We start from the raw sequence: 17,376 nt of genomic DNA, 5'->3' as shown, positions 1-17,376 counted from the left end.
ACATTATGTTAAGTGACAAACCTTTACTAAAGAAGGTAAATGCCTGGAGCATGACTACTGGCCAAGAACTGCCCAGTTAGGAATTTTTGATTAGATCACCCTGTGAAGTTACTTTCCATAGAACCCCCACCTTTTTTGTCCATATGGCAAACACTCCTATTTAAGTACTAGAGAATAAGCACATTTTTGTACTCTCGCTATACTGTAATACCCTTTCAGTGTCTTACAGTTGTGGTTCAACTTAAACAAGTTTATTTCCATGCGACTAAACTAGACCATCCCAAGTAGATTACTTGGGCTAAAGTACTCAGTGCTCTAAGAAGCCTTCCATTTTTATTTCTAGCTGCAAGGACTAGTTTACCTAAGAGGTGCCAATAATAATTCCTGACTTCAAAATGGGAGTATCATTCGAGTGAACAGAAAACACTGAACTCACTGTACTATCTGGAAGTGTGCACTGGTGTGATAAAAGGGTTCATTAGAATAACTTACTCAAAACTCAGTGATTCAAGCAGTGGTTACGTTCTTTAGTATCATCTAATAGAATCCTGGCAGGCGCACTTCCGGTGGCAGGGCCCTCAGCAGGCATGTGTAAACAGAAACAGACCCCGGCAGGCCAGGGTGGTGGATGTGCGTGGATGTCTGGGTCCAGGCCGCGAGCGGGTCACCTCCCTGGACCCAGTACTAGCGCTGCTGCACTTGGTGTAGTTTGGTCTTTCCATTGGTGAAGTGGCTTAACTGAAGTTCCTGTGCCACTGCCAGATGGGTAAGAGGAAGTTGGAGCCTATACTGAGCAGCCTCAACCTGTTTTCCCTGCTGCTCAAGCTGAAGGAGATAGATCCTGAGCACACTGACCTGCTGGCCTCCCTGCGAAGCCAAGATCTGTCTGTGATTCCTAGGTGATTTTGAAGCTGAAGCAGCCATCCAAGTCAGGGGTGAAGAGCTAAGACCTGAGGGCAGCATTTGACATGTGATCACCTGGGGAAGGACTGGAGAAGACTGACTCCTCAAAGTTTCTAGAAGCAAGATCGATGCCATGGAGGTGAAGTATCCCCGTAACTGGACAGAACAGCTAAGGTAGTTGCTGAGAGTCCGGGGAAGGATGCTCAGAACCTGTCAGCTGATCTCATCCAGGACCAGCAGGGCTGGGGCCTTCCAAGACAAAAATGAAGAGTGGTAGCTGCAGTGTGCCTAATGTCATGGGACTGGGAAGCATCCACCGTTGGGGCCTCCTGATGATCCAGATGCTCTTCTCCAGGGGACTGGGGATATCTGCACTTTAGTTATCACCACATAGGTTGACTAAATGCCTTCCATGTGCCAGCACTGCGAAGACCTAGCAATGAGCCAGGAAGAGGGATCCCAGACTGGCTTCTCAATTAAATTTATAGAGCTAAATGCTCAGAAGTGATTGGCACAGTCAGTGCTCTGGAAATGTTCTTAGAACTGTGCTCCCAGTTTACTCTTTTGTATTAAAATCAGTTTTTATGATAAAATTGGCAAGGAAGCTGGATCCTCTCATTTTAAAAAATAATCTGTTTCTAAGATAACCTATGGGGCGGGCTACAGTGTTTTGGACAGAGGAGAGGGCACAGTTCTCTCGTTGCCACGTGCAAGTCCCAGCTTGGATGGCAGAGCCCTCCCAGCACAATTAGCCAATAGCTACAGCTGTAAGCTTGAACCTATGGTCCGAACACGTGGCCCCGCGTGCCTGAATGATATAGTTCAAGTGCATGTAGTTGAGTAGGAGTGAAACTCACGAGAATGTTGTAAACATCTTGATCACGCCCCTACTTTGCCTTGTGGCATCTGCTATAAAATAAAGACATGGCTTGTGGGTGCTGGCGCTGTCTCCTCATCAGGGAAGCAGCGTCCCACCGAGACCCAGCTTTCGTTCTCATGTCTGTCTTTTCTAAGCCTTTCACCACCCCCATCCAGGGTCATTGAACCAGGCTGAGCTGGCATGACACATAAGGCGTCCTGGGCCCGAGTATGCCATGGCCATGCCGGCTCCCCACAGTAATCCTATTAAAGCAGATGTACAGCCGAAACCGGTTTGGCTCAGTGGATAGAGCATCGGCCTGCGGACTGAAGGGTCCCGGGTTCGATTCCGGTCAAGGGCATGTACCTGGGTTGCGGGCATATCCCCAGTGGGAGATGTGCAGGAGGCAGCTGATCGATGTTTCTCTCTCATCGATGTTTCTAACTCTCTATCTCTCTCCCTTCCTCTCTGTAAAAAATCAATAAAATATATTTTTAAAAAAAGCAGATGTACAACTACATGTTCCTCTCACATAAGTCAAATACAAAGCTCCACTCCCCACCCACTTTTGTAAGGCCCTGCGAGTTAAGAAAAATGTGGAAAAAACTTTTGTGAGCAAAAGAAAAATATTTTGCCCTGGTTGATGTTGCACAGTGGTTAGTCCTGGCCCACCCACCAAAGAGTTACATGTTCAATTCCTGGTCAAGGGTGTGTGTGGGAGGGAACCAAACGATGTTCAGACACACCCATGTTTTTCTCTTCCTCTCTCCACTCTCTCTAAAAATGTTAAAAATATCCTGATGAGGATTCACACAAAGGAATAGTTCATGGCATGAGAAAATTACATTAAGTTCAAATTTCAGTGCCCAGTTTTACTTAACCATGAAGATCAATAGAAACTTCATTTAAATTGGACTTGAGGGCTTGTAGAGGGAGCTCTAGATACCTACCACTCATCTCAATCACCCCAAACTGGAAGAGGTACTCTCCATCTCCAACAGGAAATGTTTTCTTACTCTATTCCAATAGGAAGCAGGATCTCCCCAGCAACCAGCCAATAAAAAGCCACTTCAGTGCAAACTCTTATTTTCTTCAATGGACTGTTTTATAACAGCCTTTTAGAATTGCCCCACCCCATGCTCCTCTTTGTTCTATGAACTTATGCATAGTTCACCATTAGATCAAATGTCCCAAACTGAAATTCTTTGTTTCTGAATAAACCCTTTCGCTGGACAAATATCTTATTCTTAAAAGGTCAACAAGCCCTGACCGGTTTGGCTGCGTGAATAGAGCATCGGCCTGTGGACTGAAGGGTCCCAGGTTCGATTCCAGTCAAAGGCATGTACCTTGGTTGCCTGCACATCCCCTATTGGGGATGTGCAGGAGGCAGCTGATTAATGTTTCTTTCTCATCGATGTTTCTAACTCTCTATCCCTCTTCTCCTTTCCTCTCTGTAAAAAAAATCAATAAAATATATATATTTTTGCCGAAACCAGTTTGGCTCAGTGGATAGAGCGTCGGCCTGCGGACTGAAAGGTCCCAGGTTCGATTCTGGTCAAGGGCATGTACCTGGGTTGCGGGCACATCCCCAGTGGGAGATGTGCAGGAGGCAGCTGATCGATGTTTCTCTCTCATCGATGTTTCTAACTCTCTCTCTCTCCCTTCTTCTCTGTAAAAAATCAGTAAAATATATTTAAAAAATATATATTTTTAAAAAGGTCAATAGGACACAACCATGCTTAATGGGTTTATGCATCATCTATGGCTGTGGTTCTCAACCTGTGGGTCGCGACCCCTTTGGCAGTTGAATGACCCTTTCACAGGGGTCGCCTAAGACCATCCTGCGTATCAGATATTTACATTATGATTCGTAACAGTAGCAACATTACAATTATGAAGTAGCAAGAAAATAATTTTATGGTTGGGTCACATTAGGAACTGTATTTAAAGGGCCAGAAGGTTGAGAACCATTGATCTATGGCCATTTCTGTACTACAAGGGCAAAGCTGAGCAGTTGCTAGAGACTATATGACCCCTTTCAGGAAGTTTGCCAAACTGTTCTGTTAGAACTTGGACTACAAATAGATTAATACCTGGTCAAAATGAAACATTTAGTATTATAAATTATTTCAAAGCCTTTTTATAGTAGCATGAAAAGGCAATATGAAAAATGCCAGCTATAACTGGTAAGGCTCAAATATAGTGGTTTCTAGACTTGATCTGGTGAAATATAGACTGTCTAGCTTACTTTATTACTTTTTTTTTTAATATATTTTTTATTGATTTTTTACAGAGAGGAAGGGAGAGGGATAGAGTTAGAAACATTGATGAGAGAGAAACATCGATCAGCTGCCTCCTGCACACCCCCCACTGGGGATGTGTCTGCAACCAAGGTACATGCCCTTGACTGGAATCGAACCTGGGACCTTTCAGTCTGCAGGCCGACGTCCTGTCCACTGAGCCAGACCAGTCAGGCTATTTTATTACTTTTTAATCCTCAACCCAGGGTATGTTACTATTGATTTTAGAGAGGGAGAGAAACATCAATCCGTTGCCTCCCATATACGCCCTGACCAGGAGTCAAATCCGCAACCTTTTTGGTGTATGGGATGACACTCCAACCCATCTCGCTAGCTAGAGACTCCCTCACTTATTTTATTTTACTCTTTTATTAGTTTATACACTTAAAAAAGAGATCTAGCCCTAACTGGTTTGGCTCAGTGGATAGAGCGTTGGCCTGCGGACTGAAAGGTCCCAGGTTCGATTCCAGTCAAGGGCATGTACCTTGGTTGCGGGCAAATCCCCAGGAGGTGTGCAGGAGGCAGCTGATTGATGTTTCTCTCTCATCGATATTTCTAACTCTCTATCTCTCTCCCTTCCTCTCTGTAAAAAATCAATAAAATATATATTTTTAAAAACAAAGAGCTCTATAGCATTAATGAAAATAAATGGCCTAAGTAACAAATACACATGACCATACCTAAATCTAGATTTTTAAAATTTTTTCTTGGTTGAGACAGGCAGCTTTTCAGAATAATGCAAACATAATCTTAAGTCTGACACAACTGCCATCCCAAATCCAAAGTCTCAACACCATGGTGGATTCTAAATTGTCCATCATCAATAATAATTTCACTTTCTAAAGGGGTTATTGATCATGGTTGCAGATGAGTCTCCCACTTGTGAACTATGACTTGACATGGACCACCAATAGCCTTTGGTTCTAAAAAACATCCTTTGAAGTAGTGATACTGAACTGATCCTCCTCTACTGAGTTCAATGGTTGCTTTCCCAAACATGCTTCCACCTGCCTTGTTCTCCGGAAGAGCCACAGCATTTTGAGGATTCCAGTTTCCCAAAGCATCACAGCTTCCACATATTGCAAAAACTTCTGGAAACAGAGTTCCTCTTATTTCAAAAGTAACCTGAAAAGGTGTGATTCTGATGAATTTATTATAGAATGTCGTGCCCCCTGGCCCAAGAGTGAGTGCAACAGGTCAAGATGCCGAACTCTGGCCTCCCTCACTTACTTTACATGCAGGTAGTTCTCACTTGCACTATGCAAGCTGCAACTGTATAAAGCAATCTTAATCTGTGATTATTCTGAGCTTAAAATTTGTCAAACCATAAAATTTTCTTGGTGTTGGTTATATATGTACAAAAAGGAAAATATTTAAAATAGACACATTGAAAATTATAGTGTTTTTTAAAAAAAAGTTTTTATTGATTTTAGAGAGGAAGGGAAATAGAAACATCAATGAGACAGAAACATCAACATCGATTGGCTACCTCCTGCATGCTCCCTACTGGGGATTGATGTGGGCATGTGCCCTCACAAGGCATCAAACAGGGCACCTCTTGGTGCCTGGGTCCAAACTGAGCCACACAAGTGGGGCAGTATTTTATTTCTTTATGAGCTTTTGTCTATAACTTGGCAAATTATCATACTCTTTTCTAAATTTGGATTAGCTTATGAAATTTTATCCTTTGTGCTTTCAATGGCAGAAAAATCTGAGAGTTCCTTTAATGGGAAGTTTTTCATCTGCATCAATTCCTTTGAGACACATTCATCCTTTATGACACAAACACTTTCCTCACAACCATGTTTGACTTCACTGAGTTCCTCTGACTACATATCCAGAACTACCACTTGAATGGAGGCAGTGCCAACTTCCCATGGTCATCTATATCTTCTATAATTCCATTTACATTCCATCCAAATCCTGCAGTTTTTTTGCACAGTAGTGTTGCACTACTGTGCAAAGCCAGGACTACCTGTAATTCTTAGAATTTGGGTGCAAATTTCACAGTAGCATCCTTCCCTGAGCTTGCAGTTTCACCAGATAATTTAAGGTTAATGAATTCATGCAGACTTCTGAAGCGATGAAACCAGTCTTTACTGGCAGTAAAATGTTCTTATAATTATCATTTCTTTCAATGTAGCACTTTGACATTTTGGCCTGAATGCTAGTGAAACTGAGTGGGATTTGTTAATTACAGTCCTCAATCTAAAGTAGAAGTAAATGCTCCATTTCAACCATAAGTGGCTTTCTGTTCCTAGCAAAACTTAAAGTTAAAAAATGTTGATGCAACTTTACTTTGTTTTTTATAATCATCAGCTTTTAAAATATGAACTGTAGCTTCATGTAGGCTTAGATCTCATCTTGTCTGCTATCACCATCTTCAAATCTAATCACATTCAATTTCACCTCCAGTGTTATCACTTTTTGTTTCTTTACTGCTGTCATCTTTGTTGACCAATTCCCTCTTTTGATTATCCATTTTTATAAAATGCCACATAGGTTTATCACTGGAAGACAATAAGGCAACACAATTATTCTTTACTGTCTGTATGTGAACTAATAGATGTTCAGTGACCAATCACCAAAAGACTTTGGAAGAAGTGATGCAACTGGTTACTGATCATGATGCACATCTTTTATTTGCAAAATTATTTGTGGAATAAGAGTTAGCAGCAAAGTTTATACAACAATTCACAGTTAATGTTGTGGTAACTGAAACTTCAACCATGTTGTTAGGGGACTGCTGTTATTTATTTAAACTATGAAAAATGCATTTTGGATCAGTGCAAAGTAAGGACTACCTGTATCTAAAAAGAAAAACTTGGATTAGTGCAGTCAATTTTTAATTCAATTTAGTTAACTACTAGCCAAGCCTAGTCTTAGATTAAATAAAAAGCTTTTCAAAGGAATTCTAGTTTTCAAAGAAATGCTAGTTCCAAGACTCTGAATTACTGACTAGAGCAGTGATGGCGAACCTATGACACGTGTGTCAGAGGTGACCCACGAACTCATTTTTTGGGTTGATTTTTCTTTGTTAAATGGCATTTAAATATATAAAATAAATATCAAAAATATAAATCTTTGTTTTACTATGGTTGCAAATATCAAAAAATTTCTATATGTGACACGGCACCAGAGTTAAGTTAGGGTTTTTCAAAATGCTGACAAGCCGCGCTCAAAAGGTTTGCCATCACTGGACTAGAGCTAGAAGAATGTTTGGAGATAATGTATTACAAAATTCTTCAAATTAGGATTTGCAGAGTCCAGAGATATTCTTTTGATAACTTAGGCCCCTCTCCTCATTTAAATAATCTTGAGATTTGCAAAAAATTACTGTTGTCAAGATTGTAAAATTTTACAATCATCACAAGGCACAAGGTCTTATGTGTTTACAACTTATTCTATAGCAATTAGTATCATATTTATTACTGTAACAGTATCATCATCCCATTAATATTGTTTTAGTTTTGTTTTTGAATGCATTTATTTTGTAAATCTTTTCATTAAGGGCCATAAACAAAGTTTGCATCCACTTTTAAGACAGAGAAAATTAACTTAAATCATTTAACATTGAAAACAAAAGTAAAAGAGGCACGCATGCTCTCCTTTCTGGGAGCATGCCCACACCTTTCTTCCATTTCAGGCGTTCATCTCCTAAACTCTAAAGACTTGCAACCAAGGGAGCAATGGGCAGTGGCAGCTCATCCCCAGCAAACACCCTAAATCTGCCTCCAAGGCCCCCTTTTCTTTGACTTCTCAGTGAGCCAAAATAGCTCTGCCTAGGTTCATTTTTCCCTATAACATTTCTAGAAAGTCAAAGCAGCCCTGCCTAGGCTCTCCCCTGTTGTTTCTTATATCCTAAGCCCTTCCTTGTTTCACTGTCCCTAGCTCTAATAAATGTACTATATACTCTCAAACTCACTTGGACTCGTGTTGTGAAATCTTTCCTGCACAAAGTCAAGAACCCTCATAATACTGACTTGCTTCAAGCAGGCCCACTCCAGGTCCAGTTACTGTCTGGTAACAATCACACTATTCAACCAAAAGGTTGATCAACAATGCATCTTTTCCTTTGATTTATGATCAAAAGGGAAAATGGGAACAGCAACAACGAAAGGATTCTATGGAAAAAGGAAAAAACAAAAACATTGAGTATCCACAATAATTTTTTCCCTTTGTATTTCTTAGACAACATGCCTAATTAATTACAGATTAACCTGGTATTAGATTTGAGATTCCCAGCTTCCAACTACCTGCCATCTACTATTATTGAACAAAGCTTAAGTTATACAATGATCACCCACTGGCACATCAAGAGTACTTATAAAATATCCAGTGGTTCAGCAAATTTAAACCCCAAAACATATGATCTCTAAGGATTTCAGGGGTTGGAAGGATTTGTCATTATCTTTAAGAAAAAATGACTATTAAGGTTAAAAATCTGCCCCCCCGCCCCCCCCCCCCCGCCAATGGCCTATTCTTAATCTAATTTATTGATTCAGAAAGTTATATTTTCTTTGAAATCATATTTATGTTATCTTTGAAAGCTGAAATAAGGAGAAAATTTTAATTGAGTACAATATCCAAATTATGCTTAAATGTCAATTTTTTGCTCAAACGTTTTTTGTTTTATCAAAACTAATTTATAAACCTCTTACCTTATTATATAAATCTTCAATGATCAGATAAATCAGACAAATGTTTTCTAAGAAAAACACCCTTCAATTTTATTCCTGAAAGAAAAAACATTATAGGTAAATCAATGTACAAAAACTATGTATCTATAAGCCTCACAATTTTCTTTTTCTATTATGTCCTCATCCACATACATTAATCACAATAAATCATGATGTGAACAGCAGTGAGAAAAGTTTAATCATTGGACATATATACTTTCTTATTTTCACCTTATGCTTTAGTCATAAGGTTTGCATTGCTTAACCCTTTAAAAAAAACCACGTAATGCATGCAAATTTCTATACATTTCAATTCTCTCAGAACTGATAAGACCTCCAATTTTACTATGATTGGAAAAAACCCATAACAAAGATAATGTCAATACATCATTTATCTACTTTGCACAGATTACCCTTATGGAAACTTAGTTATCTTCTTCTCACAATCAGATCTGATACAGAAAGGGTAATCATACCTTAATACATCTCAAAACTGTTTGTATGTAATGCTTTTGTTATTAGACAAGATTTCCAAAGACCAAAAAAACTTTAAAAGGGGAGGGTTGTCTTTCCTAACAAAGAACTTTTAAGCAGTGATAAAGGGAAAAGACTGAAAATATTACAAATCTCAGGCACTAAGAGAATTCTTCAGAACATTCTGATTGCTTAGCAAGGTCTGTATTTTACTCATTAAGAGAGGCAGAGCCCTGGCAGGTGCTGCTCAGTTGGTTGGGTGTAGTCCAGACCATCAAAAGATCACCAGTTTGATTCCTGGTCAGGGCACATACAGGAGGCAGCTGGTCTCTGCTTCCCTCTCTCTTTCTACAAAAAAAAAATCAAAAAAAAATCTATAAAAACATATTTTTTTAAAAAGAGGAATAGGATTCTCATAGCCACTTGGCCTGGAGGTCAAACCCTCCCTGGAATTAGCTACAACAATCAAGATTTATCTATAAGACTGCGAACAAAGACCACTAGGGGGTGCACCAAGGAAGCATAACAAAATGCGGAGACAAAGAAACAGGACAACATTGTCAATGGAAGAAATAGAGTTCAGAACCACACTTTTAAGGTCTCTCAAGAACTGTTTAGAAGCTGTCGATAAACTTAATGAGATCTACACGAAAACTAATAAGACCCTCGATCTTATATTGGGGAACCAACTAGAAATTAAGCACACACGGACTGAAATAACGAATATTATACAGACGCCCGACAGCAGACCAGAGGAGCGCAAGAATCAAGTCAATGATTTGAAATGCGAGGAAGCAAAAAACATCCAACCGGAAAAGCAAATTGAAAAAAGAATCCAAAAATGCGAGGATAGTGTAAGGAGCCTCTGGGACAGCTTCAAGCGTACCAACATCAGAATTATAGGGGTGCCAGAAGATGAGAGAGAGCAAGATATTGAAAACCTATTTGAAGAAATAATGACAGAAAACTTCCCCCACCTGGTGAAAGAAATGGACTTACAGGTCCAAGAAGCACGGAGAACCCCAAACAAAAGGAATCCAAAGAGGACCACACCAAGACACATCATAATTAAAATGCCAAGAGCAAAAGACAAAGAGAAAATCTTAAAAACAGCAAGAGAAAGAAACTCAGTTACCTACAAGGGAATACCCATACGACTGTCAGCTGATTTCTCAACAGAAACTTTGCAGGCCAGAAGGGAGTGGCAAGAAATATTCGAAGTGATGAATACCAAGAACCTACAACCAAGATTACTTTATCCAGCAAAGCTATCATTCAGAATTGAAGGTCAGATAAAGAGCTTCACAGATAAGGAAAAGCTAAAGGAGTTCATCACCACCAAACCAGGATTATATGAAATGCTGAAAGGTATCCTTTAAGAAGAGGAAGAGGAAGAAAAAGGTAAAGATACAAATTATGAACAACAAATATGCATCTATCAACAAGTGAATCTAAGAATCAAGTGAATAAATAATCTGATGAACAGAATGAACTGTTGATTATAATAGAATCAGGGACACAGAAAGGGAATGGACTGACTATTCTTGGGGGGGAAAGGGGTGTGGGAGATGTGGGAAGAGACTGGACAAAAATCGTGCACCTATGGATGAGGACAGTGGGTGGGGAGTGAGGGCGGAGGGTGGGGCGGGAACTGGGAGGAGGGGAGTTATGGGAGGGAAAAAAAGGAACAAATGTAATAATCTGAACAATAAAGACTTAATTAAAAAAAATAGGAAAAAAAAAAAAGAAAATGGCAAAAAAAGAATAAAAAGAGGGACAGAAGCACCTGGAAGGGAGTGGGGGACAGCAGTAGAAAGAAAAGGAAGTATATTAACCATACTGGATAAAAATCAAGCTTTGAGGGATAAAGGCAAACTGCTCTCATTCGGCTGTCTGTGGAGTAGGCCCATTCTGTCTGTTTTACTGATTAACTCACTTTCACTTTAAAAAACAAAAAAAAAAAAAAACAAAACCTGCTCTAATTCTGCCAATGCATAATTGTATCTTTACCCCATCCTATGTTAAATATTTGTGTAACTGCTTATAAGTAATTGGACTATATTCCTTGAAAAACTCTAAACAGAAATTTCAACCTTTCCAACACAGTCACTCTACACCCTAAGCAAAATATTAGGGGTAGGGATATTCAGCTTCTATCTACAGTTTAGTTTCAAACATTTCTCTAACTGCCTCCACCTGGGCGTAATTAGGAGAGGGGCAACGGGTTCAAAAAATATATACTAGATGTACCGGTTAATAATGTGGATTTTGTAATCAGAGAAAACACGGAAATTTCAAGAGAAACGACAAAAGTGCTTTATTCAAAGTAATGTCCATCACTAGCTACACATTTCCCCCATCTTTCAGGTAATTTATGGATACCGTCCCAATAGAACTTTTCTTGTTTTGAGGCAAACCATTCAGAGACCCAATTTTCCACTTCTTCATACATTTTGAAGTGCTGCTCAGAAAGTGCATGTGCCATCGATGGGAACAAGTGGTAATCTGAAGGAGCAAGGTCTGGTGAATGCGGCAGGTGGGTTAATACTTCCCAGGCAAGATCTTTTAACGTGTCTTTAACTGGTTTTGAAGTGTGTGATGGTGCGTTATCATGAAGCAAAATGACTTTGCCGTGTCTTTTGGCCCATTCTGGTCATTTTACGATAAAAGGGTGGTTCAAATTGACCTGGACATTCTTTGTCTTTCACATTGAAAGCATCACTTTTAAAGTGTTTAAACCAGCGTTCACAAATATCTTGAGATGGAGCATGTTCACTATAAACTTCCTTGAAGTATACGATAACTTTCAGCAGTACTTTTCTTCAAAATAAAGTAATGAATTAAAACTTTCCGCAAATGCCCTTTTTTTGGGCATGAAATTTGACATTTTTAAGTGTAAAAATATCTATGATGTTAACACCTTCAGAAAATTTGACCATATATGAAGTTTCGAAGCTTGTCAATACAACAAAATCGCATACATATCAAATCGCATATATATCAACATATGTGTAACTCCATCTACTGAAAAAAATCCGCATTAACTGGTACACCCAGTATACGATCAAGGTAGAGCTTTTTCCGACTATAAAATGAACTTTCTTATGAACTCCCTAGAAACTTTCAAAGAAGTGTAACATCACTTAAGTAGTTTATATACATAGGCATAAAGAAAATGTGCACCTCAAATAAGAGCACATGTCTAGCTGGTTTTTCTCAGTGGTCAGGCATCAACCTATACCTATATATTTCTTAAAAGCTTTTTTTTACTCTTAATTATTGAATTAAGAGATTCATATTTGACCCTCAAGTCAAATAATTAGACATATGAAAGTTTGTATCCAAACAAGTGTTCTCTCTTGAAAAAATATTTTTTAATCCTTACCCTAGGATATTTTTCCATTGATTTTCAGAGAGAGTGGGAGAGGGAAAGACAGAGAGGAATATCGATGTGAGAGAAACACATCAAGTGGTTACCTCCTCCATGAGCCCCAACCAAGGCCCAGGCCCAGGAGGAGCCTGCAACCGAGGAACGTGCCCTTGACTGGAATTGAACCCGGGACTCTTCTGTCCACAGGCGGATCTCTATCCACTGAGCTAAAACGGCCAGAGCAAAATATATATTTTTATTGATTTCAGAGAAGGGGAAGGAAGAGAGAGATAGAAACATCAATGCTGAAAGATAATCATTGACTGGCTGCCTCTTGCATGTCCCACACTGGGGATCAAGCCCAGAATTTGGGCATGTGCCCTAACCAGGAATTGAACTGTGATCTGGTTCATAGGTCGGTGCTCAACCACTGAGCCACTCCTTCCGGACTGACCAATAGAATAGGACAGAAGTGATGTTATGTCTGTTTCAAGATTAACTTTTGAAAGATAAGCTTCCATCCACCTTGGCCTCGCTCTCTTGTATCATTCCCTCTGCGGGAAGCCAGCTGTCATGTGTGAGGACAACGCAGGCAGCCTAAAGAGAGATTCATATAATGAAGAATAACTGAAATCTTCAGTCGACAGCCATTAAGAAACCGAGGCATGCCAAGTGAAAGAGTTTGTCCCCCCTCCCTCCATTTTAAGTGTTTGCTATTTTAAACTACTAAGTTTTGGGTAATTTGTTACAAAGCAATACATAAGTAATGCAGAGGATCACAATTCATATCCAAAAAAATCAAATGTACAACTTATGAGTTAGCTGGAAAAGTCTGACATTTTGGGGGAAGAATCAGATTCAGAACTGTCTTTATATTTGGTCAGCAATAATTTCAATACCCCAAGGCTTTCTGAAGCAAAAAAACCCCCAGAGAACTAAAAGGATGAAAAGACCAAGAAGAATATAAATCAGGTACTAGAAATATACTTTATTATGCCAACACAACAAAATAAAGGTTGTAGTAGAACTAATTAAAAATCTAATAAAAGGATAGGTGTTTAATGAGGAAGATACCAGTCCTAGAAAGCAAAAAGTCTATTTGCTCTCAAAGGGCTATTGTGAGAAATACTGCTCAAAAACAATCACTGTATGTCTGTGTGTATAAAACGCTTAGCACAACACCTGCTCAATCAGAATTAGCTGTTTTTTCCCAAGTGACCAATTAATGAGATTCTATATCATAAAACAGAAAACTAGATTTCACCAAAGTCTTTAAAAATCCATTTTTAACTTGGACAATCCTCCCTTTCTAACTCACAGGAATACTTACTATATTTAAGACACAAAGATATACTACTTCCCCTGCATATTTCAAGTCATCTTCCGAGACCCAGGAATCTTTCCAACATCTCCAAGAATGGACTTCCTGAAAAGAGATGTTTTCTTTTAAATTACTTTGTGTTAACAGTGAATGCCTTTTTCAAATAACATCTTTAATACAGCTTACATATCCTCATTAACATATTCAATAATCACAGCGGTTCATTATGTGAACAGCAGCGAAAAGTTTTAATCACTGGATATGAAGTTATTGAAGGAAGCAAAGATATAATCAAACGATCAAAATGAGAACCTCAATGTCACCAGTAAAACAGTAAAAAATAGCAACAAGCCTGGCCAGCATGGCTCAATGGTTGAGCATCAATCTATGAACCAGGAGGTCACAGTTCAATTTCCCCGATCAATGATTCTTTCTCATCATTGATGTTTCTAACTTTCTCTCCTCTCCCTTCCTCTGAAATCAAAAAATTGTATATATTTTTTTAAAAGTAAAAAAATAGCAACAAAAAGCATGTAAAAGTGATAAACAAATGTAGAGATAAATAAATGCAACTAAAAAAAAAAATCCATTTAGAAGAGTGTACACACTTCTCTATCCAGTACACTAATAATACCCCTGGCAGTGACCCCGTGTAGTTTCTATGGAGCTGGTTATTTTCATTTAAGCAGTCTACACCTAAGTAAATCTGTTTTGCAATATAGCAGTTTTCAGTAACTCATTTGTAAGAATGCATCAGGTTGTGAGAGCCACACTGTTTCATCTTTCCTAGGAGAACCTAATATCTGGAATCCAATTAAGCAGAAAAGAAAAAAGTCTCTTTTTTTCTCTGAACTCTGATGCTGAAATGGCAGCACCAATACTGTGTGAACAGTGACCTCTGATTCATGGGTTGACACTCAACCACGGAGCCAACCAGCTGGTGGCAGCATGGGTACTTTCAACTCTATCTTAAGAAAAAAGGAAAAAAGAAAAATGAGTACCTGTATCTAGGGGTCCCTCCCTCTAGGTTCTCAGCAGATTATACGACTTCTTACCCCATTTTAACAGCAGCCCATTCGCCTAGAGCTCCATTTCCATCTGTAAAATCTAGCACCCACCAGCCTTGTTCTTTTAATATACCCTATGACAATCTCCATTTAGTTACCTGTAACTGTGAATGGGGTGGAATAAGAGTATTTCACCCCAGCTAATCATTGCTTATTTTCAAGATTATCAAACTGCATAGGTTTTGAGTAATCAGCCCTATTTTTCCCACAAGCCCACCTCCTTTTAAATGCACTTTTCTGAACATAAGGGTTTTTCAGGAACATGTATGACATTAGAGCAGAACCACATATCTATCTATTTGTGTGCCAGGAACTGAAAAGACAAATTCACCTTGGAAATAGTATCTGTACTCAAGAAGCACCTTCTAGCAGATTCTTTACAAACTCTAAGTCCTTAAAAACAGGGCAACCACCACTATGAGATACCACTTCACTCCTATGAGAATGTGGACCAACTTGAACCCTCATCCATTGCTAATGCAAAATAGTGCAGCCCCTTTGGAAAAACAGTTTGGTATTTCCTCAAGAGGCTCAACCTAAGAGTCAGCGTATTTCGCCCTGGCTGGTGTGGCTCAGGTGGTTGAGTGTCACCCCGTGCACCAAAAGGTTGCAGGGTGCATGCCCAGTTTTGGGGCTCAATACCCCATAGGGGGCATGCAGGAGGCAACCAATGTTTCTCTTTCTCCCTCATTCTGAGAAAAACAGGTCTACACACAAACTTACTTGTTTGCTAATGTTCACAGCAACATTATTCATAATAGTCACCCTCCACCCTCCAATGGAAACAACCTAAATGTCCACCAACTGATGGATGGATAAATAAATGTGGCAAATACAACAGAAAATCTTTTGGCAATAAAAAAATAAATGAACTACCTATATATAATACAACATGGATGAACCTTAAAATTCTAAGTGAAAGGAGCCAGAAGTCAATTACAAGGACCATTTATTAGTTTGATTCCACTTATATGAAGTGCCTAGAATAGGCACATCTACACAGACAAAGAGAGTAATAGTTATCAGGGGCTGCAGGAGAGAAGATGTAAAGGCTGCCAAGGAGAATGAATTTGGGGAGGGAGTAGTGATGAAAATGTTCCCAAATGTGGTGATGGTTGCACAACTCACAAATATACTAACACCCACTGCAGTTGTACATTTTATGTGGGTTAATTGTATGGTACATGAATTACCTAACTCAATATAACTGTTACATAAAATAATAAGGCAACCAACTTTTTCTCTAAAAATAACTGAAGACTGTTATTTACTTCTGTTTAGCCTCATTCAGTTTTAACTGGTGAAAAGTTTCTAACACTCGAAACAACCGAATATGATTTAACCCCAGGTCCTACCCTTTGCACGTCTCATAGCCAAGCAAGCTCATTCCCCAAGGATCAATGTTCCCCAAATGTGACTTTTAAGAAAGCTATGTAAGCAACAGCTGTTAATTTCACTCAAATAGGATATAAACATAACTGGAAGTAGATGGGAATAAATAATACCTTGAGCTGAGTCTTTTTGTCGGGAATCTGGACAAAGTAAACGGAGGGGGTTGGGGGGGAAGCAATCATTCTTTCGAGCTAGAGAAGGAAATGAAAAAGTTACAAACATTTCTATTAAGCGGGAGAAAAAGAAACTACTTAATATGCTCAGGATCTCTTCAAAGACTCAAACCATACCCTAAATTAGTCCCATTCTGTTTCTTCTATGAAGATTGAAATCTCATACCGTAAACAGAGACGTCGTCCTAAGATCTTCTCACTCCTCAAAGCTCAGGGGTATGATGGTCCCACACCTTAAACAAAATCATTTCACTGCCCTTCCTCCTGCCCCTCCTAGTACTATTGGGAAAAACTTACCTAATTTCCTTAACTCCGCATTGTTTCAAAGGGTGTTGCAGGAAAGTGTTCGTTGAATTAAAAGTCGACGCATTCTCACAAATCATTCAAGATCCTCCGGGGTCACATACCTACGCCCAAACCTACCAACAGCTCCTACATTATCTCCGCCTTAGGGAAGTAACCAAATAGAACGCAAAAAAAAAATAAAAATAAAAAATGGCATGCCTCTCTAACTTATTTTGGGCCCAATTTGTCTTCAGTATTGCTAGGGCACACGCGTTTATTCCTCTCGCTCTTCCCATCATATCCTCCATTTCTTTTCAGCCGGAGACCCATCGCCCCTGGATTCTCCGTAACGTTGGCCTTGCCTCTCCGCTTCTCATCTCCAGGGTGAGCCTCACACTCAGCGCGATGGCCCTGGATTGAAGCACAGCGGGTGAAAACAACCGAAAAACAGGCCCATTACAGCAAAACGCCCAAGCACCCCGAACAGAGAGGGCGGGGCGATCAAGTGCTCGTCTTCGTGCCCTTGACCTTTCCGATTGGCTGCTGAGACATC

At 39.5% G+C, this 17,376-nt stretch overlaps 1 protein-coding gene across 2 annotated transcripts in view; it reads right to left on the bottom strand.

Moving 5' to 3' along the window:
• SEC31A (SEC31 homolog A, COPII coat complex component) overlaps positions 1-17,327 on the bottom strand; it is a 90,008-nt gene extending 72,681 nt beyond the window's left edge. Inside the window, exons 1-4 of one of the 2 annotated variants that reach the window (XM_059666845.1) lie at positions 16,836-17,327; positions 16,479-16,556; positions 13,916-14,011; positions 8,724-8,798 (exon numbers count right to left, since the gene is read on the bottom strand). The gene's annotated coding sequence lies outside the window, so the exon portion shown is untranslated. The remainder of the gene's footprint in view (positions 1-8,723; positions 8,799-13,915; positions 14,012-16,478; positions 16,557-16,835) is intronic. The other variant, XM_059666855.1, reaches the window with a different exon arrangement.
• Positions 17,328-17,376: the final 49 nt, after the last annotated feature.

The sequence above is a fragment of the Myotis daubentonii genome, chromosome 1 (genome assembly GCF_963259705.1).
Source record: "Myotis daubentonii chromosome 1, mMyoDau2.1, whole genome shotgun sequence".
Lineage (NCBI taxonomy): Eukaryota > Metazoa > Chordata > Mammalia > Chiroptera > Vespertilionidae > Myotis > Myotis daubentonii.
The sequence above is the reverse complement of the archived record's forward strand: the minus strand, read 5'-3'. Positions and strand labels throughout refer to the sequence as shown.